General features: G+C 37.8%; 1 protein-coding gene across 5 annotated transcripts in view; it reads right to left on the reverse strand.

The window, feature by feature from the left end:
* The window catches only part of LOC110829644 (uncharacterized), a 531721-nt gene that overhangs the window by 102638 nt on the left and 402768 nt on the right, over nt 1–26315 (reverse strand). Inside the window, exon 1 of one of the 5 annotated variants that reach the window (XM_087357231.1) lies at nt 11681–12518. The exons of the other annotated variants lie outside the window; for them this stretch is intronic. The gene's annotated coding sequence lies outside the window, so the exon portion shown is untranslated. Of the gene's footprint in view, nt 1–11680; nt 12519–26315 lie in introns of those variants that run through there. 5 annotated transcript variants of the gene reach the window in all.

The following is a 26315-nucleotide window of genomic DNA, read 5'->3' on the forward strand; positions in this document are numbered from 1 at the left end:
TCCTCTTCGCCAGATATTATCGAGATAAATAGAGCAGAAAAGAGGGCAAATCATCTGATGCTTCTGTCTTAAACATGGAGGGGGGGGGGGATTAAAGGCTGTGAACTGGATTCATTTGGATTGGAGGAGCGATCTCGTAAACTACGACAATAAACCTTCTGGTTCCAAAATAAAAGCCAGGGATTTGTTTGACTAGCTGAGCAACTGTTAGTTTCTAAAGTCTGTTCTCATGGATTTGGTGAGTTAGTTCGGTGTTTTTTATAAATCCAACAAAAGGGCAGTTGTGTCAATATTTGCGTTCTATACATTCTGAGTTGTTAAAGTAATCGTCACGCCAGAACAGCGTTGCTACCTTTTGGCACTCTGGGAGTTCTGACCTGTCTACAGTGGCTTTATGATTTTCCTATGACCTTGATGACGGTTACTGTATCAGTGGATACAGAATTACATCACACATGAGTAAGATAACTGGGTCTGAAAACGTACTCTAGCAATTACGAGACGTATTAGGAGAGTAAGTGCCGTTTGAGCATACCTCCCGCGCATCATCGAAACGATCCGTTAGCGCATGCGCGGTGGATTCCTCTACCCACTGTTTCGTCACAGACGCCATTTCGTGAGAGTGTAAGAAGCCACGGTGGTCTAGCGGTTAGAACGCTGGCCTTGTAATCCTGGGGTCTCGGGTTCGAATTTATAACTTGTGTTGGGCAAGGCCGTGGTCTAGGCAACACGGAGTTTTCCTCCGTGGCATCCCAACAATTACTCCATTCACACACAGAAGAAGGCAATGGCAAACCACTTCTGGATCATCTGCCAAGAACGTATATGAACAGGTCCCAGTCCGAGAAAAGGATGGAAGGATCCTGTTCATATGGACCTGTCGTCAGACAGAACACTAAATAAATAAATGTAACGAAATGTAATGTAACGTTTCCTAGGTAACCAGGTTACACTTTTTCCTTTCCCTTTTTCGTTACACTTTCTTGCCGAATGACCCTTCAATATACACGTATTTACGTCAAAAAGCAACGGTGATAAAGCATCTCCCTATTTCACGCAGTTCTGAATAGCAAATATTAAACACATTTCAATTCGCTAGAGTAATTTCAACTTTTTCGTATCCAGAATTAAGATTTATTGACTGTTTAATCGAGGTGGTACATATAATTACCACGAGGTGTTAAAAAAAAAGGTTACAAGACATCAGCTTAGTTGTTAATCTTGACAGTGGTATCTCATAATTCTTGTGTAAGGCTAGATGCCGAGAGAATATCTAATTAATTATTCATTCATACACAGTACCTCTCGAGCTGAAGTTAAACTCCACGGCAGAGAGTGACGTAGACGGCTGAGGGGGGGGGGGAGGGGAGGTGTGTGGCAGGAGGAATGGAGGGGGGTGTCTAGCTGGCTGGGAATTAGGTCAGCTCGTCTCCACAGCTTTCTGGCGTCTGCCAACACCTCTCACGGGACACGCTATAAAGCTGATTAAGTCCGCACTTCTCTGTCATGACCCGTGGCGAGCGAATTGTCACAGAATTACGCGTTTTTGTATGGCCACTGAACAAATTTTGCAATAAAGCTTCGAAATTTGAAACCAGGATCACTGATTCCTGTCAAGATCCACCCAACGTATGAATTAATCTCAAACATACGTACTACACGCTCTGGCCATGCCATCAATTTTGATTTGCTCAAAACTTGGTAAAGAATTATTTATTTCAATCCGTCTTATCACAATATTTAAAATTTCTTATAATTAAGATAATAAAATATCATTGATGTTCCATATCGATTGATCGATTTACATTTTGGAACATCTTTTACACAACATGTTTCAGTTTTTATAAAACTATCATCAGGTGTAAAATATTTACGAACTTAAAACTCAAATATGATTCCATTTGGTGATGTTTCATGCCATTTGTTTTTCAATTTTGGGCGAGGTGTTGTCTTGTTGTAAATCGATCAATCGATATGGAACATCAATGATATTTTATTATCTTAATTATAAGAAATTTTAAATATTGTGATAAGACGGATTAAAATAAATAATTGTTAGAATATTCACAATATGACGCAATTACACTATATTGGTAAAGAATACATATCAACGTAAGAGACCAGGTCTTGTGCCCGTACAAAACACCAGATAATATTACCTATTGATTTGTTTTTTTCAATCTATGTTTTTTTAGAAGGAACACGGCAACATAAAATATTAAGATTTCCCAGAATTTCGTCTCATCTTAGTTTACTCGTGAATACATTATGATTTTTTAACATCGCTCCCAAAAAATCTGAACTCTGCAAAAATTTTCAAAGGATAACTTTTTATAGATGCGTCATGGCTGCCTATTTCCACAGCCTTCTCGAGTAATGACTTGATATTCGTGTCGTACTACGTACGATATCAGAAAATAACATCGCGACAACCGAATTTCTGCACACTCTATCATACACCTTAGACCGGTCTAATAGACAATTTAACATTTAAAAAAGTAAATAATTTGGTGTAGATTGTGTCTGCATTTAAACATTATTTTAAATTATATTATAATTAAAACTAGTAAAATATATAATTAGTTTCATAGCAGCAATCAGTAATCCTGAGAATAGGCTTTAGTATTTCATCACAGTCTTTAATTTAATCATGACGTCACTAAGGCCTGATACATCAACATGTTTATTTGTGAAATGGTTCGAACATGTAATTTACAAGAACCAACTACTGAAATTAAGAATCAGTGATGTAAGTACGAGATAGGACTCCATAAATCAAAAGCACGTATTATCAGTCATATAGTTCCGATGGCACATGCAAGATGGCTCTGTTATCGGCGGTTGCCATCTGCAATTCCAACGAGTAGCTGGTGGATGTACGAAGCCTGGTAGCAAGGCCAAGATTGCGTAGTCTACGGTAGACTAACAGTCAGCCTATAATGACCGAAGACCTTTCGATTAAGGCTTTCACAAACTGACCTTTACTGTCCAGTGGAAACTTTCTGTATCCCTGTATAATTCCACACGATGCAAACACTATGTATTCATGGATTTATAATGTCCACAGATGCTCAATGACTGCACAATTTCTACTCAATCCTCATTTGACTGCCAGAGCCATCTAGTAGTGAATCAGGAGAGACTTGTGTGAGAAATGGCCGCTGAATTTTGCTTACGAAACATCTCGTAAGGTTCTTTTACATGCCGTAAATCTACGAAGGAAATCGTCCTATGGATTTTTACCACCCTTAAAAATCCATTGACCTCGGCCGGGATCGAACCCGCGAACCTTGGGTCCAGCGGCGAGCACGCTAAACACAAGTTCTTCGGGTTCATTTAATACACGCAAAAACATTTTTTATGATTTCACAATTAAAGACCAATTTTACACAGTTACAAGGGACTTCAAAGTACCGTATTAATATTCCCTCAAAATGTCATCGAAAGTTAAAAGTCTACGACGCTAGGAACCTTATATTTTCAACGAAGTTAAAAACAGCAAACTGTTAAAAAAAAACAACAACTAAAGTCAGAGGTTTGCATATTGTGTCCTTAAAAGTTTCCGGTTCATAAACTGTCCATGAAAACAGGACTGTTTTGTAATGATACCAACGCCGTGTTTGTGACCTTGTGACTCCTGGAGTAATGTAAGCTAAAGTTAACATACAAAATTTCAGTAAGCACGACAATAAGAAATGAACACACAGCACGAAACTGGCAGCAGCTGGACGATCGCCAAGTACGCACAGTCGCAGAAGTATGTGTAAACTGAAGCACTTTCCATAACCTGAATTCTTCTTCCCTGACCACCTAATACAGTCTTACTATTTCATGTTGGTCTCACGCTTGCGCAAGAGGGGAAGGCAGATAAGTGTAGTGGGGAAAAAATAAGATTGCAAGCTCTATAACTTTAGAACAGGAACAATCAACCATTCCCAGACCTGAGGCCACATTCACCACTTCGCGTCGGTTCGCCAAGGAAAATTATTTCTCACACCACTGCAATTTGTATAAAAATACTACTACTAATCTTGGTTTGTTATTGCAATCAGATCATACGTTACCCAACAACTTGTTGAGATATCTGACACACCTTTGCTTGAATTGTTAAGCAGCCCAAATTTCCCGGAGCTGGTCAAAAATGTTCTACCTGAGCCAGTTAAATCCATTTCAAAGACTTCATAAACTGTTTCTCCAAGGTTCATTTTAATATCGTGCTGCAATCTACGCGTGAGTTCCCCCCAAGTTGTCTCTGCCCTACATGTCTTGTTCTACGCACGCGTCAAATAGGTTCCTTCCGGACAATGCGGATCAACACAACTGAGCCTGTTACTTAGTTCAGATGTTACAAATTCATTACTGCTTTCAAAGAAAGGATGAAGGTAGACACAAAAGTCGTGTCTGTGTTTAACCTAAAGGAGGAAAAGCTCCAGGCATTCATTTCGGAACTAGATTTCGTGCTAAGGTTTTTCAACCACTGCTCCCACTGGATATGGGCGGAGTCTGAAGCTGAACAAACGATCGAACGAGACGACCCTTAGACGAAATTTACGCCACAAATTTCTTTTTAACGTTACCTCCTCAAAAAAAAGATTATCAATCAATAACGCCAGCAACATTCTATTTGCCATCATTACTCCTCAAATATACTCACACAATAATCGTTCTAATTTAAAGACGTGATACAGTAACAGACTAACGCACACCATTCCCTCATAATTACATATTTCTGACATTACAATGACGACATAACTCAATGAAATATATTGAGATTAAACATTAGCACGAATACGTTCGCATGATCATTCATAGATGGTGCCACGGGCGATGACGTCATCAGTCTTCGGACGGACGTGATCCAAAACAGTTCATACGATCACTGACAGATGGAAACACGGGCGATGACATCTGTGTTCGCTGATAATCATGGCAACGATGTGAAGGTTGAGGATTACCCTCTGTTGACGTGTGATAGGAAGGGCAAACAGAACACGTTCATGATGTGTCCTTCGCTGATGGCGGGAATCAAACTCGGCTAACGCTGATTAAACTATCCCCGGCCTGACATTGCAACAGACAGGCATAAATGAGTGAATAATGTAAAACCTTTAAAGGTTAATAACGTTGTAATGGATGACGACATTACACCGAATTTATATAAATCACTCCGACAGGACTGCATCTGACGTCTATTTTACTCTGTGCTCGGATTCTCTTTCGCACAGCTGTCTTGCCTTGCCTTTCAAGTCGTCGTTGGGGCAAAGAGAGAACAGATGACAGCGAAGGGACCCGAGAAGTAACGAGTGTCTCAACACGGCTTCAGCGCCTGAGAAGGTGGTGTTGTTGTTCCACGCGGCACTAAACACACTTTCCATCGCGCAGAAACGAAAATAAAGCAACAGGACACCACTAGCTCGCAATATATAACGCACTGGACGTATGATTAACGACTTGTTATATTATTTAACAGCGTTTAATTATTATTAAAGTTTATAAATTAGTCAGTGTACCTGAGTACCGCAATACGACGGTGTTTACTGACGTGTTAACGCGTCCTACACATTCGACCTGGACACAAAAAATGAGCTTCACGCTCTAGGGGGTTTAAGTTCAGGCGATCTCGCAGGTCATGATACCACGCGCATGCGCACCATCGCGATGGGGGCGCATGCGCTGTCGAATCTAAAGACAGCGTGACGTTCGAGAATCCTTCACCCTCTCTTGTCGAGCCGGCGAACTAAATTACTGTCTGGATGTCTGCGTGCTAGATACATTTCTCCACAAGCTCTGGCTGCAACGAACGCCGATTACCAAAAGCACCGAGGTTCAAATACATATCACAGTATTCGTGTAATGTGAAGTTCATTTTAATTGTCCTCTCTTGATGCCAAGGGACAATTGCACAGTTAAAAAGTCAAACTGAGCTGAGGGCTTATCACTTGGTATCTCAGAGCCATCTTCGTATTTTATGTGCTGTACGTCATGTTAAGCCACGGTGGCCTAGCGGTTAGAACGCTGGCCTTGTAATCCTGGGGTCTCGGGTTCGATTCCCGGCGGTGCCCGAATTTATAACTTGTGTTGGGCAAGGCCGTGGTCTAGGCAACACGGAGTTTTCCTCCGTGGCATCCCAACAATTACTCCATTCACACACAGAAGAAGGCAATGGCAAACCACTTCTGGATCATCTGCCAAGAACGTATATGAACAGGTCCCAGTCCGAGAAAAGGATGGAAGGATCCTGTTCATATGGACCTGTCGTCAGACAGAACACTAAATGATAATAAATACGTCACGTTATATAACACCTGAACTTCCCACAACGTGATTAAATAACTTGTCCCATTTGACGGTTATATAAAAATTCCTTTGAGAGAATTCTTCCTTTTAAATTCTAGTTTTGATATAACCGCTCTTCGACAAGACTGGAAAGGTACAGTAGACAGATTTTGCGCGTGTTCTGAGACAAGGGAACCCAGTCAATTGAAAATAACCGATTCGGGCCCCGGTTTTCGATCGTCCAGTGACTTCTTCGTCAATAAATATTATGTGTGGATAGTCCACCCTTTCATTGAAAAAAAAAATTATATTTCAAACTTTCGTCGCTGTTCGGTAATTACGTCGTCAGCAATAGCTCAGCCGGTAATGTTGTCGCCTACGTTGTTGGCGACCGGGGATGCATTCCGATTGTCATTAATTTTTTTTATCGCCACGTCAATAATGATATTGGACGCTAGAAAAATATATTTTTAATTCTTTTCATTTTTTTTTTCCTTTATTCACATTCGAGAAAGAGATAATCCCTGTCGGCTGAAACATAACATAACAAAATGTATTAGCAGTAAAACGTCGAAACAACTTGACAGTTTCAGAAAACACGCAGTTAGAATTTCTCCAAATCTGTCCTCACTATCTCCACTATTAATAAAGGAATAACGAAAATTCATAGTTCTGAATTAAATTAGATTCCTTCAGCCTCCATACCAATTACAAAAATGTCGATTAGAACAAACTGAGAATCGAACCCCTGCCGTCCATATTGCAAGCAGATAGTTATCAACTCAATTATTGCGGAAAACTCTAATAAACCCCCGATAGTGTGCCTCCTTGTAATTTTCGTTTTCAACAATTATTACTAAAATGGTAAATTTGCGTCATATTGTGATATAATAAGTATATATTAAATTCTTGTCCGTCTAATCACAATAAATTCTTATTAAACATTAAAATATTACAATAATTAACATTTAAAATATTTAAAATATTAAATGATGTTCTTTATCGAAATATTCGATTTACATTAGACCATCATTTTTCATGTTTCACGACATGTTTCAGTTCCTAAAAGAACCATCCTCACGTGTATATAATTATATAAAGCTTCAAAATGATAAATAATTCAAATACAATTTTCATACATTATGCTAGCGTGCATTTTTATTAAAATCTAATAATAAAAATAATTTATTATTAGACGGACAAGATTTAATATATAATTATTACTAAATTTGTTATAACGTTTACGAGTGCGTCCATGCAAAAAACCAATATGGCAGCTTTCGTACTTATAAAGTGAGGACGACAGCAGCGCCACAACTAGTGTACTAAAGTCGGGCTTGGCGAGTCTTTATAAGTTTGATGTTTTCATGGCGGTGAGAGTAGTGATTATGTTATTCTGAGTTTTGGGCGTCGTGTAGACTCAAAAAACCCTTAAATCATGTACATTTATTCAATGCCAAATCATGGGATACAACTTTTACGTAGTAAAATCGCTACGGAGTTGGCAACGGTGCATTATGGGTAATGAATAGGAAAGCGACTCTTTCGAAGCAGTGATGTCACGTCGGTACAGTACAAGATATGGGGTTTTTCCAGGCATCAGGACTGCCAGTATATGTGGTTAAGAAGACAGTGACTATGTATCAAACACGCTGATTAAAAAAATAGGTAAGATAGAGTTGTGAGGACTTCCCTGCTTCGTCGCAGATTTATTTATATCACGTAATACCCCACTCCAGTAAATAATTCCTGTACTTGTTTGTATATGGTAATTCTTTATTATAAAGTAGCGTAACAAGTTAAGTATTTTAAAAATTAACTCTTAATTACGCAGTTGTTAATGTAAAGTTCTTTGCAGGCCCTCTAGGTCTACAGACTGAAGTTAAAGACGTCGGTGTTTTCACGAGTTACTCCCAGAAATTAGTTTGTGTTTTCCTAAAGAAAATTCCCGCGATTTTTCCCGCCCAGAATCTATTGGTTTATGAAGTTTATTACGAATATTCTTTTATAAAGTTACAGTGACGATATACATAGGAAAATATTAAAAATTTTAGAGGTTAGAAGTTCGTTTGAGTCTATTTTCATGTATTTCAGGATTGTTAATGTATTTTACGTATAAATATAAATACAGAGCGTGATATTGTCTGATAGGGGCTTCCTTTAAACTAGTTTATTTTTTCCTGTAACACGTTCCGGCTTGTTCCATTACTGCTGAGTTATGATGAGGTAAAGGAACACGTGGAGGGAGGGGGGGGGGAAGTTGCCCGTGTAACTTGGCAATATGTCATGCAGGTGTGAGCTAGCATCGTGATGAACCATTCTAGGGCGATTAGTTACGTTGATGCACAGTGAAAATCCCCAACACTCGCTTTGTCTTCACAAGAATAAATAAAAAAATGTAGTCACGTATCTCTCTTTCAAGTTTCAAAGCGTATAAAAGGTGAAAATGCTGATGTATGAGCTTGAATCTTCGTCCGTCTTTATCCCAAGGCTCAGTAAAATGTCGACTGCCACGATAATTGTTACAAGTGGCAACACTGTCTACGTCCTGCGTTCTTTCTAATTGTGCAGTTCGCTCGACGATGTGGCAACACCGGCAGAAATTTATACAACACTGAAATTCAATATAATTAACAGCTGAGGAAACTTCATTAAAACGATATTGGGAGAAATGGGTCTCGAAGTATCAGACACGCAAAGCAGAACATTTTTCTAACACCATTAATCATTTTCGTCGTGTCCGTCCGCGAGTAAAACTGCCTTAAAAAAAATACGGACCAATTTCGATTAAACTCGGTATCGAATATCGAAACTAAACTCGTCGGTAGATGCCAGCGTTTCGGAAGAACACACCGCCTTACTCTTCAGGGCTACAGACGATATATTTCGTCGAAATGTTGGTAACTACGCATAAAAACATCATCAACTACACTAAATGTCTACCATTTTAACTATTTGAAGATCCCCCCTTCCCTTCCCCTTTCATTCACTTTCAGGCCTCTCAAATATATATTAGTCCCCGCTATGCAAACTTTTCAATTCGTATTAAGGCTCGCAATAATGCATAAATTTCTCAAATGAGAGAGAGATGTCAAGTGTAAAAACTTTTAAACGTCCATTCGATACAAACCATACGGAAATTATGTTCAAGGTTTGGAGACGTGTCGTAACGGGACCATGTAATGAGCCTGTAATATTACGTAAACAGACTGACGCCGATTAAATTTTACTTACGTAACTACCAAACTGAGAACAACCACTCGGTACTGTGTCCAGTAAACTACAGAAATGAACGAACTCTCTATTCCTAATAAATAAGAAAGTATAAAAGTAAACACATTTCCCCCCCCCCCCACCCGTTTTCGTTGTGTAAATGTTTATTTATATAGCCACTTTTCCCAAAACGAACTTTTACTGATTTTAAAACAAAACCCCAGTCTGTATAAAATGCTAAATCCAAGCTCACTGCTAACATGTAACGTTGGGTAAAGCAGTCCGCCCGCCCTGACATCTTACGGTGGCGTGGGGCAATAATTCACAAACATATTTCGCGTATCGTAACATTGAAAGGAAATACTGGCCTGTTAAATGGCGTATGCTTCAATGAAGGATGCTATGAATATCTGTAATTCATCACAGAAAACTACCAACGATGTAATTCAACAATGGTACCAAAGTTATACACAAGATATCACTGTCCTATTTTGTCAGTGTTGACTATAACCTAACATTTATATCTAACAATGGGTCACTTGAGATCGTTAAAAATAATAGTAATGCAAAAGAAATAACACATATCATAATATAACGACGCCGTAGTCTAATAAATCCCTCGAAAATATGGCAAAAATCAAAATATTTCTGAACAATAATAACAAAGAAGTGAATTAAAAATTACGACTATTCGTGTTTGTTTTGTTTTTGTTACGTGAATGTGAAACATGGCGTCTCAATATTACACGAAATGACGGTTTTTGGAAGAATGTTTGGACGCACGAGGAATCTGTACGTTTCCGTAAATATTACGGTAACCAAAAAATGGTTGGATGAGATGGGCAGGGAATGCAGCGCGCACGACGTAACAGAAACTGGCTTAACATTTTCTTCAAAAGAAATTAACGCGAGCTAACGCTCGGACACAGCTGTTGAGGGAGCCATCAACCGGTCCGTAGGAATTCACTAGAAGTCGCATGGTTTCAAAAACACGTCTGGAATGAGAAAATAACTACGCGCTGTTTTTTTACAAACAAAACCACAACAGAAGCCTCGAAAACGTTCCGATTCGTCGTTCTACGTTACCGGTAAGATCACATGATATCACTGTGTTGGTCATTCTTCTGTTTATAAGGTAACAATGTAATTTCTGATTTAAAAGACATTTTGATTGTTGACAGTTCTACTGATTCACCATATCGGTTGCCATAACGACACGATTTATCAACACCGTACACATTTTATTTTTAATAATCCTGACGACGGATGGTTTAAACTCGAGACCTTTTGTTTGCTAGATTATTACAATAACCACAGGGGTGGCCAACGAGTGTTTCTTGTTATAAAACACCCTCAAAGGTGTTCCTACTCTGTGGCGGGCGAGAGAGGTGAATACGTAAAAAAACAGTTTTCATTATTAGGAAGCATGCACCTGGACACACACACACAGAACACAGGCTATCACGTGATACTTATAAAACAGGTTATTTAAAGTCGAGCTTGAAATTATTGGCAAGGAAGTGGCCGAGGCCTACTTAGTCTTCTCTTGGTACTGTTATACGCCTGGAGGGGAATGAGGAAAATCATGTAAGATCTGGTCGGTGTACGGGCGAGATTCGAACAAGGATCGTCCCGTATAAAGGTCACACGCTTGAGCAAAGCTGCTAAGAAAACTCTATATTGAAAACAAAGCCTAGGCTTCTCGAATTACAAGCATCAGATATTAAATAAGTTCTATTCTCAGAAAGTTGCCTTCTGTTCCTCAAACTATGAACTTCTCTGACTTCCTCACGTAGGGCAGACAGATTGAATTTCGAGTACAAATAAGACGCTTTAGTCTGGAAATAAATATGAATTCTATTAACGACCTCTGCAGCTACAGAAAATCAGTCCAACAGCGTCACTTGTTAGGTTAATCAGGGTTGAAAGACTGCTCTGTTAGAATAAAAACCTTATTTAACTAACTGTAAGAGCAGTCCCCTCCTTGAGAAGCTGACAGTCGCTCAACTGGTCAAATAAATTCCTTCAATTTTAAGGTTATGTAACTTGAGAGTTTCATTTCAACGGTCGCCAAGCAAATTTAAAACAAAATATGGAATAAAAAAAATATATAAACAGAATACAACTTTCTAATTTCACTTAACTTCTCAGGAATTCGAAAGGTTACAAAGATAAATCCATGTAAGCTTACCTGATTCTTGTAATCTCCTACTGCAATGAACTGAACTTCATTCCAACGAAAGCACGTATCCTCTGCCACACGAATAATCCAATAATCCAACACTCGGCCTCCCTGCCCTCTCTATTTTCACTTATTTATTGTTCCTGTTTTGTACAAGTCACTTTTTAAACAATTCCGAACGACTTCTCACACTGTACACTCCTTTTATCATAGACTTCCTATTATGGACCTATTACCAGCACGTATATTCCCATAAGGAGCTTCTTCAATGTAAGGTTATGGTGTAGCACTGACTACGTGGAAGTTTTAAAGCCAGCAACATATGACAGATTTATAATATGATAATGTAAGGTTAGATTAAAGAATAAAACAACATATACAAAGCAAAAACCGCGAAACCAAACTTTTGAAACTATTTTCCACAACACAACCACACGCATACATGCATATTATCTTGACTTCGTTTTTTAATTACGTCACCGAACCATTAATTACCAGTCAAACTTCTTCTAATAGTCTTTATACACGCAGCCTGAAAAATATTTATGTTATCATGCATTGTTACACATACCGTACAAAGGAAATTATCGTCTATTATTGCTGGAAATATTTTGTTATTCTTAATATGCTCCTCATCACCTGAGCAGCGTTTCCCGTTTGATACCAGTCTCTGTAACACTAACAATGTCAGATGATAAAATTAAACGAATTACGATTGTATTAAGGCACATCACAGAACTTTCTCTGACGCAATCTGTTGTGACAACGTCCTCCATCAAAGAGCCAGCCGTCAGCCAAACTGCACACACCATCAGCTCAACGCTCCGCGCCGCGCCAGGAAGCTGCTACTAGCGCCCCTAGCTCTCTAGCGGTGAACTAAACCGGACTACAACTCCCCCCTTTCCCCTCAACCGTAGCTTTACCGATCTCACCGCATAAGTTCACACAAAAGACTTTTTCCCATCCCAACAAAAAGTTAAAAAAAGGGGGAAATATAGCTGATATGCGCGCGCATTCTGTACTCCAATTTCGCGAGCATTGTGACGTCAGCTTATAGCAATGACGTAACGTGACGTTTGAGAGCTAGCCACTACGTAACTTGAAAAAAAACATCACTTGGAATAAACTTTGACATAAATTTCCTTTTCTAATGTGGTGTCCACAAACATACAAAGCATCTGATTCGAATCCTCTCATAATTTATTACAATAATTATTAATCTCAGCAGTTGTGTACTAATTTATCTGCTTTTAGAATAGGAACTTCGGTTTGTAACAAATGTTTTTTTTCAAATCAGAAACTGCAAGATTTTATGTATCTGTTGTTTATTTTTACTTGTGGGGAATTTTATTGTAGATACTGAGGGAAACCACGAAAGACTCATTCACAATGGTCTGTTTCGTGGCCGAGGTTTCAATCAGGGACCTCTGAAACACGTAGAAAAAGTTCTAACCACTAGACCGTGAAGGTACGTTCTACTTTATAAAAACTTTCACTTTTATGTTAAAATCGTACGTTATAAGCCTGTGCAAAAACGTTTCTTATGAATTCGTGATCTTTCGCATTTAAATAGCGCCATCTTGTTTTTCCGTATTTATGGTGAGTATTAAAATTATGTAATTTATTCTGCAAATGTTTGATTTTTTATTTTTGTGTTTCAAATCATAACCATGTTCTATCTTTAACTGTGACTACTGACCCCCCCCCCCCAAAAAAAAATACCCTGTCAAAACTGATTATATTACAGGCCAGTTTACGAGGTCTAATTTTCCCCCCGAATATTTTTCGTCACTGACTGAAACTGTTTATAAATATTTTTGTTCTGATCTTACTTAATTATCGAAATAGGCCAATGTAAAATTTTACTAAATTCATTAATTTTCTGGTCTCCACTTCAGTAATTATTTGTTTTTTTTAAAATTTATGTTACACTAGTCTGTTATTTTGATACTGATATTGTTTTATTCCATTTTTTTAAAATGATCATTTATTTTATTTTTATAACGCGAGAGATATGTTATCTAATGTCAAACATCAAAACAAAGCCTGTTTTTACTCCCTTGGATTCCATGAATAATTATTTATTACTATATTTGTTATAAATTATACCTTCGCTTTTAAGTATACCTTTTATTAAATAATATATTTTTTATTTTCCTCATTTTCTGATGTGAATTTTGTAAAAATATTAAATATTATAATGTTATTTCAGATACTCTTATTTTAACTAATAAAGTCTGTACCATCTAAGAATCTTGAACATCAACATATTTATTTGTTTAAATCTTGTCAGTCTAATCACAATAAAATTCCTATTAAATATTAAAATATTACCATAATTAACATTTAAATATTTTAAATATTTAAATGTTAATTATAGTAATATTTTAACATTTAATAGGAATTTTATTGTGATTAGACTGACAAGATTTAAACAAATATATATTTATCACAATATGACGCAACTTTATCATCTCATCAACATATTTTTTGCCTTCCTGCAGGCAAAATAAATTAGTCCACGATCGCTTCCTTCCACATCCTTTCCCATTCTTTATTCACTAGTCTGGGCTCTGAAAAAGTGTCGTTAAATAAACTATAAATAAAAATAATCTATTTCCTATGTATGTCTGTAAGTCTGTGATATTTTATTATGTCAAAACATAATTGTCCTGATATTGATTTTTTAATTGTTCGGTTTAAAGGTTAGGAATTTTCAAACGAGTTTTAAGTACCTGCATTCATTTATTCATTAGATCTTTATATTTTTACTTTTCAGAAATATGGTAGAGGTCTGGAAAATTATTTTTAACCGCTATACAGAGCAGAAGCGTGCAACAAATGTTGAACAGTTACTTCACAAACAATTTCTCAATTTCATTGAAGCAGAAAGAATTTCGCGGAAATTTTAACACGCGAACGTCTACACGGAATCTGGACTTGCATTTTTCTTTTCCGTACAAGACTCAGCTGGTAAACGAATTCCAGTCTAGAGATCGCGAAAAACGCCTAGAATACTCCCCTCGCTTTCCCAGATGGCTTACGGAACCCGAAGGTTCATCACCGAATTAACCAAAGCCCTCCACCGGACCCTGTCCTGGGCTAACAAAATCCAGTCTCCTTCAACTCCTATCTCCCATAGATCCCGCCTGAGATTATCCTCCCATCTACGTCTAGGTCTCCCCAGTGGTCTCTTCCCCTCAGGCTTCCCAAATAGTGGACCCAACCAACCAGATGGCTTACGGAACCCAAAGGTTCATCACCGAATTAACCAAAGCCCTCCACCGGACCCTGTCCTGGGCCAACAAAATCCAGTCTCCTTCAACTCCTATCTCCCATAGATCCCGCCTGAGATTATCCTCCCATCTACATCTAGGTCTCCCCAGCGGTCTCTTCCCCTCAGACTTCCCAACCAACACCCGGTGCACACCTTTATGGGCCGATTTTAAATTTTTAAGTATCTTCTGAATCAGGCTGTTTATAGACGCAAGACAATTACGAGGCAACCAACTCAAAAATTCTTGAAGTCGTAAGTTTAGAATTTTAACGATACGGAAATTAATTAAACCAAAATTATACATTTTAAAGTTTAAAGTAAAATAATAAATAACTAACTTCATATCGTGATGAAGATAATATAGAGGGTTAATTTAAAAGAATTATTCTACGATTTGATCGATCAGCCACGAACTTCTGAACCAACTTTCCGACGTGTGTATAAACAATACTATCGAAGGAAAGTGTCAATACTGCCATTACTGACAGAGTAAAATATAACGTTATATATTTTTTTATAAGAAAATACATTAAGGAGACTCACGAAATATTTTTATGGGGGACAAATCAAGAATAATGAAATGTAAATTAGCGTTTATAGGATAACAGGAAATGCATATAATATTTTAGTCGGTAATGAACCAATTGCTAGACAATGGTGTATAAATGATGCTGGAAGGTGTTAGTGTGGGCTGGATTTATCTTCCTCATGACAGGCTCCAGTTGAGGGCCTCAAGATGATACCTGACATTGGGGTACCAAAAGACGTAGGGTATTCATTGACAGGGACGTTGATCTAGATTCATCTCGGCACGGCGAAGTCTTGGAAACAAGCAATTAGTTATCTGTCAACAAGTTCTTCGCCTACAATAAAACTTGAATGTTCATCACCGTGTTCACAAAAGCTCGTATTTACTTTATCCTGAGAGGGGCGAACTCCAACTCCTTCACACACAGTATTTAAGATAAATTTTAAATATTATATTTCCATCTACGCCTAGTTCGAATAGTGGTCTGTTACAGTAAAATTGTCCGAAATACATTCAGAAATGAAAACGAATGTAAAAATCTAGAATATCGAACTGAATGTGACAAATTTGTGTTTAATGAAATAATATGAAGATGTGTAAACACGAACCAGTCCTCTGAACACACGTCTGGATTAATATGCATTTTTTTAATGTTCTCGAAGTATGATTTCTGTCAAAAATAAACATGGTTAGGATTCCCTGGAATATCACTGTATTAGTTTTTTTGGTTTTCATTAAATATCTGTTTCAAAACTTGATTAAGCTGATTTGTGAAAGCATAAAAACTTTATAATTCGTTTATGAAGTACCTGATCTATTGATTAAAACTTCAAACAAGCAACAACAACGGGAAATGACGACAAAGTTTTAAACGTTTATACTTCCATTTTATTAGTTTTAATGTAATTATTTTTTATTGGTTTTTTATTTTTAATTCCGATTTCGTAGGTACCTCAGAAAGACTTAAATTTATTTGTTCAACCAGAATTTGCTTACCCTAAAGTCATGCAACACGCAACATTTTAAATACGCTAAAAATAAGCTGCAACTATAAAGAAGATTAAACAGTGAAGACGTCGTGAAACAGCAGACATGAAGACTCAAGATTTAAGAAGACATTAACTGATAAGTCTTTAAGGCTAGACTTTTTTAATATCTCAGAGAAGACAATTTGGTGGAGTTTCTCACTTTTCGTGTGTGAGTAAAGGTACTGGGTAAGGAATTGACTAACGGGGTTCGATTCCCTGTAGGGGCAGGTATTTTTCCTTTTCCATCACACCCTTAACGGTTGTCTTCTAACCAATTGGTAAGGCGGACGCAACGTAAAACCGAACTCAGATCAATCCAATGCATCTGTTAAAAACTTTTCATTTGCTATTTTGTCATTTCGAACTAGAAGAGTGATTTTCAAAAAAAAAAATAATATTTCATAAAATTAAAAGAAAATACGTGTATCTGATAATATATTCTATGTGAAGAAAAAATGTCTGTACTCGATCTAGGTGATATTATTGGATTTGTTATATTTCGGAAACAAAGTTACTCCTTCTCGATATTTACAATGAGATATTTTTGTTTGTTCCAAACTGCGCAGAACATGGATAATTTTGAAGTAGTGGACACATAAAGCACGCAAAACTTCAATAAAATATTTATTTTAATTTAGTCTAGAGCAGTGGTATCCAACCTGGGGTACGCGTACCCCCGGGGGTACGCGAATACATCTTAGGGTGTACGTGAAATTTAAAAAAAAATATTTTATGATAACCATTGAATAATAAGTAATGTAATTTATTTAATTTATTTTAGATGTAGATTATATACTATGTATAACTTGAATTATACACCAACAAATTTGGGGGGTACAAAGTTGAAGACAAATTATATCTGGGGGGTACGCGAACAAAAAAGGTTGAATTCTACTGGTCTAGAGTATAACACAACACGAAAAAAACACTAACCACGTCTAAAGAAAAACGTCGACTAACATCAACAGTGTCAACTGATTAAAAATCAACGTTTGTGAAAATATATTTCGTGTTTAACGTTATGAAGCTGCTAATTGCCAATCAGTTCACAATATATCGCTTAAATATCTCTCTGAAAACACAAGGATTAAACAGAGACGACAGAAATCAAAGGTTGCCGGTAGCTGTATGCTGTTTTGTTACGTTGGTATGGAAGACAAAAACGAATCGCGAAAATATTTGAACCTACGTCAGAGAAAGTTAACAATCCTCAGTGAGCAAGAAGGCAGCCGCCATGTTGCTCTGACAGACGGAAGGAAATCGAAAGTACGATGAGACGAAGTGACCTGCACAGGCACGACTTTTGAACAAGATTTTTTTTTTTTTGAAAATTCTGCAATTGGCCCAAAACTTATAAACCTGACATTTATCACAAGTGATAAAAATGTTACGATGTCGCTGGTATAATTTTTTTTAAAATTTTTGATTTTATATATTACTGTTTCTAATACACTTTAACATGTATTTTATAATATTATATTACACTACCACAAATGTTACTAATTAACATGTCAATTGTCACGTTACCATCAAGAGGAGAAATTTAGTATTGTCCAATGAGTACAAATTACAAACGGCGAATTGAAAAACCCTGGAAAAAAACAGCGAAACAATTAGTTAAATGGGTCAAGGTCGAATAAACTTACGTTTCACCTCTTACGTCACGTGACATACGAGTCTAACGGGTGAAGAATGTAGGGGAGGTCATGAACCAGCGAAAAGGGACATCTCACAACGGACCACGAAGACTATATATATATATATATACAGGGTGATTCAAAAGGTTAGGGCCAAACTGAAGAAGCGTATAGAGGGACTCAGAGAGAACAAGTTTCTAATAGGAATCCATGTCCTCCGAAGTTATCCTGAATCAGTCGACGTCATTGAAGATAGGGACGTCTGATAACATACCGCTGAAATAACCTATTCTCCTACTAGGTTAATTTTATTTTTTTATTAATGTAAACAAGGATTACATTAGCAATCTTACAAACCAGGAGCCTCTGCGCTCGCAAATAACCAAGACGAGACTACAAAGACAGCAAGACACCAGTCACTATCAACTCACAAACGTATTGTAAACAGCCCAGGGGCCTCTGTAGAATCTGATATGAATAGATTATTTCAGCGGTATGTTATTAGACTTTCCTACCTTCAATGACCTCGACTGATTCAGGATAACTTCGGAGGACATGGATTCCTATTCGAAAGTTGTTCTCTCTGAGTCCCTCTAGGCCAGTGGAATTCAACGTTTTTTGTTCGCGTACTCCCAGATATAATTTCTCTTCAACTTTGTACCCCCCAAATTTGTTGGTGCATAATTCAAGTTATACATAGTATATAATCTACATCTAAACTAAAGAAATAAATTACATTACTGATTATTCAGTGTTTATCATAAAATAATATTTTTTTAAAATTTTACGTACCCCTTAAGATGTCTTCGCGTACCCCCAGATATAATTTCTCTTCAACTTTGTACCCCCAAAATTGTTGGTGTATAATTCAAGTTATACATAGTATATAATCTACATCTAAAATAAATTAAATAAATTACATTACTGATTATTCAGTGTTTATCATAAAATAATATATTTTTTAAATTTCACGTACCCCCAAAGATGTCTTCGTGTACCCCCAGATATAATTTCTCTTCTACTTTGTAACCCCCAAATTTGTTGGTGCATAATTCAAGTTATACATAGTATATAATCTACATCTAAACTAAAGAAATAAATTACATTACTGATTATTCAGTGTTTATCATAAAATAATATTTTTTTAAAATTTTACGTACCCCTTAAGATGTCTTCGCGTACCCCCAGATATAATTTCTCTTCAACTTTGTACCCCCCAAATTTGTTGGTGCATAATTCAAGTTATACATAGTATATAATCTACATCTAAACTAAAGAAATAAATTACATTACTGATTATTCAGTGTTTATCATAAAATAATATTTTTTTAAAATTTTACGTACCCCTTAAGATGTCTTCGCGTACCCCCAGATATAATTTCTCTTCAACTTTGTACCCCCAAAGTCGTTGGTGTATAATTCAAGTTATACGTAGTATATAATCTACATCTAAAATAAATTAAATAAATTACATTACTGATTATTCAGTGTTTATCATAAAATAATATATATTTTTTTAAATTTCACGTACACCCTAAGATGTCTTCGCGTACCCCCAGATATAATTTCTCTTCAACTTTGTACCCCCAAAATTGTTGGTGTATAATTCAAGTTATACATAGTATATAATCTATATCTAAAATAAATTAAATAAATTACATTACTGATTATTCAGTGTTTATCATAAAATAATATATATTTTTTTAAATTTCACGTACCCCATAAGATGTCTTCGCGTACCCCCAGATATAATTTCTCTTCAACTTTGTACCCCCAAAATTGTTGGTGTATAATTCAAGTTATACATAGTATATAATCTACATCTAAAATAAATTAAATAAATTACATTACTGATTATTCAGTGTTTATCATAAAATAATATATATTTTTTTAAATTTCACGTACCCCATAAGATGTCTTCGCGTACCCCAGGTTGAATACCACTGCTCTATACGCTCCTTCAGTTTGGCCCTAACCTTTTGAATATATATATACTTCCACATACACAGCGAGACGGTCACCTGTTTGCCACGGTCCTCCACGTTAGATTACCTTGTGTTTCCTCATTAACTAATCCATGCAGAGAAAATGTTTTAGTCGCCGAGATTATTAATATATTCCTCGTCTTTATGGAAGCCGAAGTTTCATCAAATACGCTTTAGACGAGCCCGCTGCTAGATCATATCCTGAGCCACTTTAATCCGCTCACAATGTCACACTCTTATCTCATTAAAATCTAATTTAATATTATCCTCACAGCCATGCCTAGCTCTCTCAAGTTGTCTCTTATCTAAAAAGGCGAACTACTCAAAATGTTTCAGGACAGCTCAGTCAGTATAGTGATTAACTATAGACTGGACGACCGGGGTTCGATCCCCGACGGGGGTAGAGGATTTTTCCTCTGGCATCTGAGTCCAGACCGGCTCTAGGGCCCACCCAGCCTCCAGGGTCCTTTCCCGGGGGTTAAGCGAGGCCGGGGCGTGAATCTGACTACTCACCCCATCTAGTGGCGAGATCGAGAATGATTAGGAGCAAAATCATCTCTCCCCCTAAGCGGTAATATGGCGTGCAGTGGGACAGCTTTACTTTTTTTACGATATTCAAAATGTGTAATTCGTACGGTTGAACACTCAAGAAGGTTATTGCTTACACAATTAAATTCAATGAACTGAATGTGATGTGCAGTCCATCACATTCACAATGTCGAAGGCAGACTTTGACAGATCACATGAGCGTCGCTGCTTCAAATCAAATGGCGTTTAGCCCACGTCTGCCTTCGATCTTTTGTTCGGTTTGTACTGACAACACTGGTAATCTGTAAGGGCCCCTCAAACTCACTCGTAAACCACTAACGGGTAAACACGGTTGTAGAATTCAAGAGGCAATTAATAACTTTCATGCACAACGTAGAAACAGCACGTCCGCTTTCGAACACAAGGGAATCATTATGAAAACATAAACGTTCAGACGAGAGAACCACAGAATCAATATGGCGTCTCTCTGTCAAATCAGAAATGCGCTCAAAACGGGGTACAGAAAAGACAAAGTATCAATTATAAGGGGTTGTTTTGGCATCACTGAAACTACATAAACAAAATTAACGTCTTCCCTAGAGATTAAGGCAACAGGTTCTTCAAAAATAGTGTAAACCAGTGGTATTCAACCTTTTATGTTCGCGTACCCCCAGATATAATTTCTCTTCAACTTTGTACCCCCCAAAGTTGTTGGTGTATAATTCAAGTTATACATAGTATATAATCTACATCTAAAATTAGTTAAATAAATTACATTACTGATTATTCAGTGTTTATCATAAAATAATTTTTTTAAATTTCACGTACCCCCTAAGATGTCTTCGCGTACCCCCGGATATAATTTCTCTTCAACTTTGTACCCCCAAAGTTGTTGGTGTATAATTCAAGTTATACATAGTATATAATCTACATCTAAAATAAATTAAATAAATTACATTACTGATTATTCAGTGTTTATCATAAAATAATATATATATTTTTTAAATTTTACGTATCCCCTAAGATAGCTTCGCGTACCCCTGGGGGTACACGTACCCCAGGTTGAATACCACTAGTGTAAACCACCCACATGAGTAGAATACTAAACTCTAAAACCAACTTGTATTAATTTATTCCGTGTTGATTTTGGAATCACAACAACACAGTGAAATGTTAAACATGGCTGCTTCTTTCGCAGAACGCAATAAAGTGGAATAACGATTTCTGATTACAGGATGTAAAAAACTTCTTCAATTTATGAAGAATACCAATTCAGAGTCTGTGGATGGAGTTGTATCGGCTGAAATATTATTATATCTATCATCGTATCCGGGACAACCGAAGGATCAAAGTCGATGAAACAGCGTCATTATCGAGAATAATCAGTTTAAAATGTCTTGAAACCTAACTGAAAGGATGTACTGATTGAAATCAGGGACCTTGTGGACCAAACGCGTTGAAAGTCAGGCCGATTACATAGGAAAGAGATCGCGTCTAGCGATTGGACGTTTTGTCAGACACAGTCTATTATTTTTCACTAGGTTTTCTACATTAATGGGCAATTTATTATTATTTATTTAGTGTTCTGTCTGACGACAGGTCCATATGAACAGGATCCTTCCATCCTTTTCTCGGACTGGGACCTGTTCATATACGTTCTTGGCAGATGATCCAGAAGTGGTTTGCCATTGCCTTCTTCTGTGTGTGAATGGAGTAATTGTTGGGATGCCACGGAGGAAAACTCCGTGTTGCCTAGACCACGGTCTTGCCCAACACAAGTTATAAATTCGGGCACCGCCGGGAATCGAACCCGAGACCCCAGGATTACAAGGCCAGCGTTCTAACCGCTAGATCACCTCATCTTATTATTATTTAGTGTTCTGTCTGACGACAGGTTCATATGAACAGGATCCTTCCATCCTTTTCTCGGACTGGGACCTGTTCATATACGTACTTGGCAGATGATCCAGAAGTGGTTTGCCATTGCCTTCTTCTGTGTGTGAATGGAGTAATTGTTGGGATGCCACGGAGGAAAACTCCGTGTTGCCTAGACCACGGCCTTGCCCAACACAAGTTATGAATTCGGGCACCGCCGGGAATCGAACCCGAGACCCCAGGATTACAAGGCCAGCGTTCTAACCGCTATAATGGGCAATACGTATAAAGAATTGCAGAGATGCGAACTGGGTTCATCTTGTGTAAGACTACAGCGAAGGGTAATGAACTTCTGGGGGTCTGGAATACGAGGGCGTTGCTTAGAAGCTTCTCTGCACAATGGAGTTTGAAGAACGATACAAGATAGATCCCACTGACGATAACGTGGTTTAACGATGCGATGTAAACAAACCTCTGTCCCAGTGGAATGATACATCGGCTCAGACGGACCGCAGTTCGTTGAACGCTACCTGAGGTCAGTCTTGCCAGCCAAAAGCATGCAGATCGAATTGAGCTGGTTTCCGCGCCTCTTTCAAGCTGAAGGTAGGAGGAAGGTTCTCTGGCAATGAACGACCTTCCACCAGCGGCGAGGGGCGACCGCTCTGTGGCCGGGGAGAGAGTGAAGACAATGTCCATTTAAAATCTCTTCATGGTAGTAGGAAGATAATTGCTTCAGAGAGAGAAGCATACTGGAATCTCAAGACATCCGCTCCATCTTCCATTCTGACTTCGTTAACATTTTTTGATAGCGAATGTCTATAGTAGGCACATAGTAAAGTTGTGAGATGTTTAATGGTAACATTTATTGTGTGCATCATTAAGGCTAATGCCGTCATTAAAACAGGGCTTGCAAGAAACTGTACGTAGTAAAACTAATACAGATGGAATGGCTAACGTACAGTCAAAGCGAAAAGGAAATTTACCTAATTACAAAAGCTGTCTTCTCACAAGTTAGAACTTTTGATGACGGTACTTGTCAGCGTGATGAGTACGTTTTTTTATCAGATGGTCACCCAAGAAAGGACCTTAAATCATCTACGTCCTCATTTATGTAGCGAAACACGACCAAGTAACTAGCTTTTTCATTTCTAAATCAATCTCCTTACTAACACATGAGACATTTTGTTTCTTCAGCAAAGTCTTCAGCGCCTGTAGGAAGCCGATGTGTCCCATCCAGAATCGGTATCTCCTCATTATCTTGGTTCGTACCCAATGGCGTGTTCTAAAACCGACGCTAAGCATAATAGTGACAATATCTCGTCTTGCATCAAAACAGACGCCTGCATATACGAGGTGCGATCGGAAAGTTTCAAGACTGCGCGTATAAAAACCCGTACACTTATCTCAGGTATTAAATTCATCCATCACCCTCGAAGTAGTTCCCCTGGGAGTAAACACAACGATCCCAGCGCCGCTGCCAAGCCTGGAAGCATCCCTGGAAATCTTTCTTTGTCAGCCTGTCAAGCACCATCTGCGATTCTGCCTGAATCTCTTCTATCGTCTCAAATCTCATTCCCTTTAGCTGAATTTTCATCTTTGGGAAGAGGAAGAAGTCACACGGAGCTTAGAAAGGAAGTTGGGGTCGGTTCTTGCAAGATCTTTGAGCTCCTGACAAACGAGAAGTCGATTCTGCTTCTGGTCCTCAGACAGGATGCGTCGCATGTGGAGTTCTTCCTTTAGAATCAGCTGACAGGTCCCATAGCCTATCCCAACAATGTCGCACAAGTCGTTGATGGTACGACGTCAATCTTCGTAACATTTTCGGGCGTTGTGCTCGAAGATGGTCGTCCAGAACGCTCGTCATCATCGACAGAGGTTCGGCCATTTTTAAAACGTGAATGCCACACAAAAGTTTGTGCACGACCCATTGCGGACTCCCCAAATGCTTGCTTTAGCATTTCATAGGTTTCCGTAGCCGTTTTGGCGAGTCTTTGGCAAAATTTGATGCACACGCCATTCCGAAATCGCAGGAGGGTCGGTGTAATGTACTACCAAAACGCCCGTAACTAAGAAACAAATGCTAATTCGATGATGCCGGCTGGCACACTGATTCACTATGAATGTAGGCCGCACCCCCTAGCGGCAGAAGCTCGTACTACATCCGGTTCGCCCTCTATTGACACAGTCTGAAACTTTCCGATCGCACCTCGTACAAAGCATAGATATTGATTCTAAACATATTTTTGTATTTATTTCTATGCGCGTGCCCAATTCAATGATGGGATCATACATTTTCGTGAAGTCTACAAAAAAATCGATGCTCTGTCCAACTGTATTCCAGTAACTGACAAATGTAGAAGATTAAATAAGAATTTGGACCTTAACATATCGAAATCTTCAGTGACAAACCACAATAATTTCTAATACGTAGGCTGAGTAAGAAAATATAAGAGACTTCTAAAAAAATGTGAGTATAACGACAGTCAATTACCTGAAGATTCCCGCTAAGTCGTGGATGTCGTACACCTCACACAATGGACAATGTCCTTTTGGTTTTTTGAAATAACCACTGTCAAAACCTCACAATCCTCTCATAAATTTTTTTAGGTTGATTTCGAATCATCCTGGTGGAAGTCCGACCCTTTTCGGCTGTCCGCCACTGTTTATTCAACGTATTAACTGTTGTCCTGCATATCTTGAAACCGTTTAATTTCGTCTGTGTTGTCAGAACCCGGGATTTAAAGTCTCTGCGGTCAGTGACATTTCATTTTGTATCCTGAAGTCAGAATTTTGTAATTTTAAAGTCAAGCCAGAAGGTCTTGAATCGGGTATACGACAGGCTGAGACATGAGAAGCTTGAAGTCGCTCAGATGGTCAACAGATTCCCATGTCTTTATGAAAACAAAAGGTTTAGAAACAATCTTCAAAATAAGTGGAACGTCTCCTGAGCCAGACGAATTCATTCCACATCATTGTCCATTTTAATATTATCCCATAAATTTTATAAAAAAAAATCTCCCTGAGGTATCAAGCTTGTTACATAAATGATTATCCTCAAAACGAAATATTCCAGAGCCTTGAGGTACGTCTTAACATTTTAAATCAATTACTGACCTCAGCACATTCTTTAAGGGCCAAAATCCGACTTTTACACACACATATATAGACCTAAACGACAGGCGAACGCAATTCAAATGTAAATCTGTATAAAAATTATTTCGTATATTGAACTGTAATGTACGAATTTTGGATCAGGCTGTACGTCATTGCCTGCCAATGAAATTGAATTATGCCAAAAGAAAACAACGGAATTCGCCAATGATGTGAAGGAGACGAGACCTAAGGTGGCTTTCTGGGTACGATTTGTATGAAGGTGTTACGATCTCTGTTAAGCAACGGGATATATAAACTGTGGAAGCGAATTCTGTGACGAAAACGAAGATTAAGTATACAGTGAAGAGTGGTACTTCGGAGAAGAGGGAATTTAAGCAGGACAGAAATGCTAATGGCTGTTTGGCGCACACAAAACTACAATAACCGATTTACAGAATAAGGAATAAGGCGAGTGGATATTCCGGGTTTGTTAGTTGGATGAAAGATTGTGGGTAAAATACTTAAAATTTTACACAAACGAGTAATGGAGTTTTGTGTGTGAGAGAGAAATACCACGATTCATCACATATCGATTGAGACTATGGTAGATCGATTAGTCGAACCCAATATCGAATATATTATCTCACCAATCAAAGGGCACTGGTTACCTATAATAAAGAAAGAATTGTTAC

Source organism: Zootermopsis nevadensis, unplaced genomic scaffold, assembly GCF_977971745.1.
Source record: "Zootermopsis nevadensis isolate Lab colony 2312 unplaced genomic scaffold, Znev_1.0 Znev_ptg000028l, whole genome shotgun sequence".
Lineage (NCBI taxonomy): Eukaryota > Metazoa > Arthropoda > Insecta > Blattodea > Termopsidae > Zootermopsis > Zootermopsis nevadensis.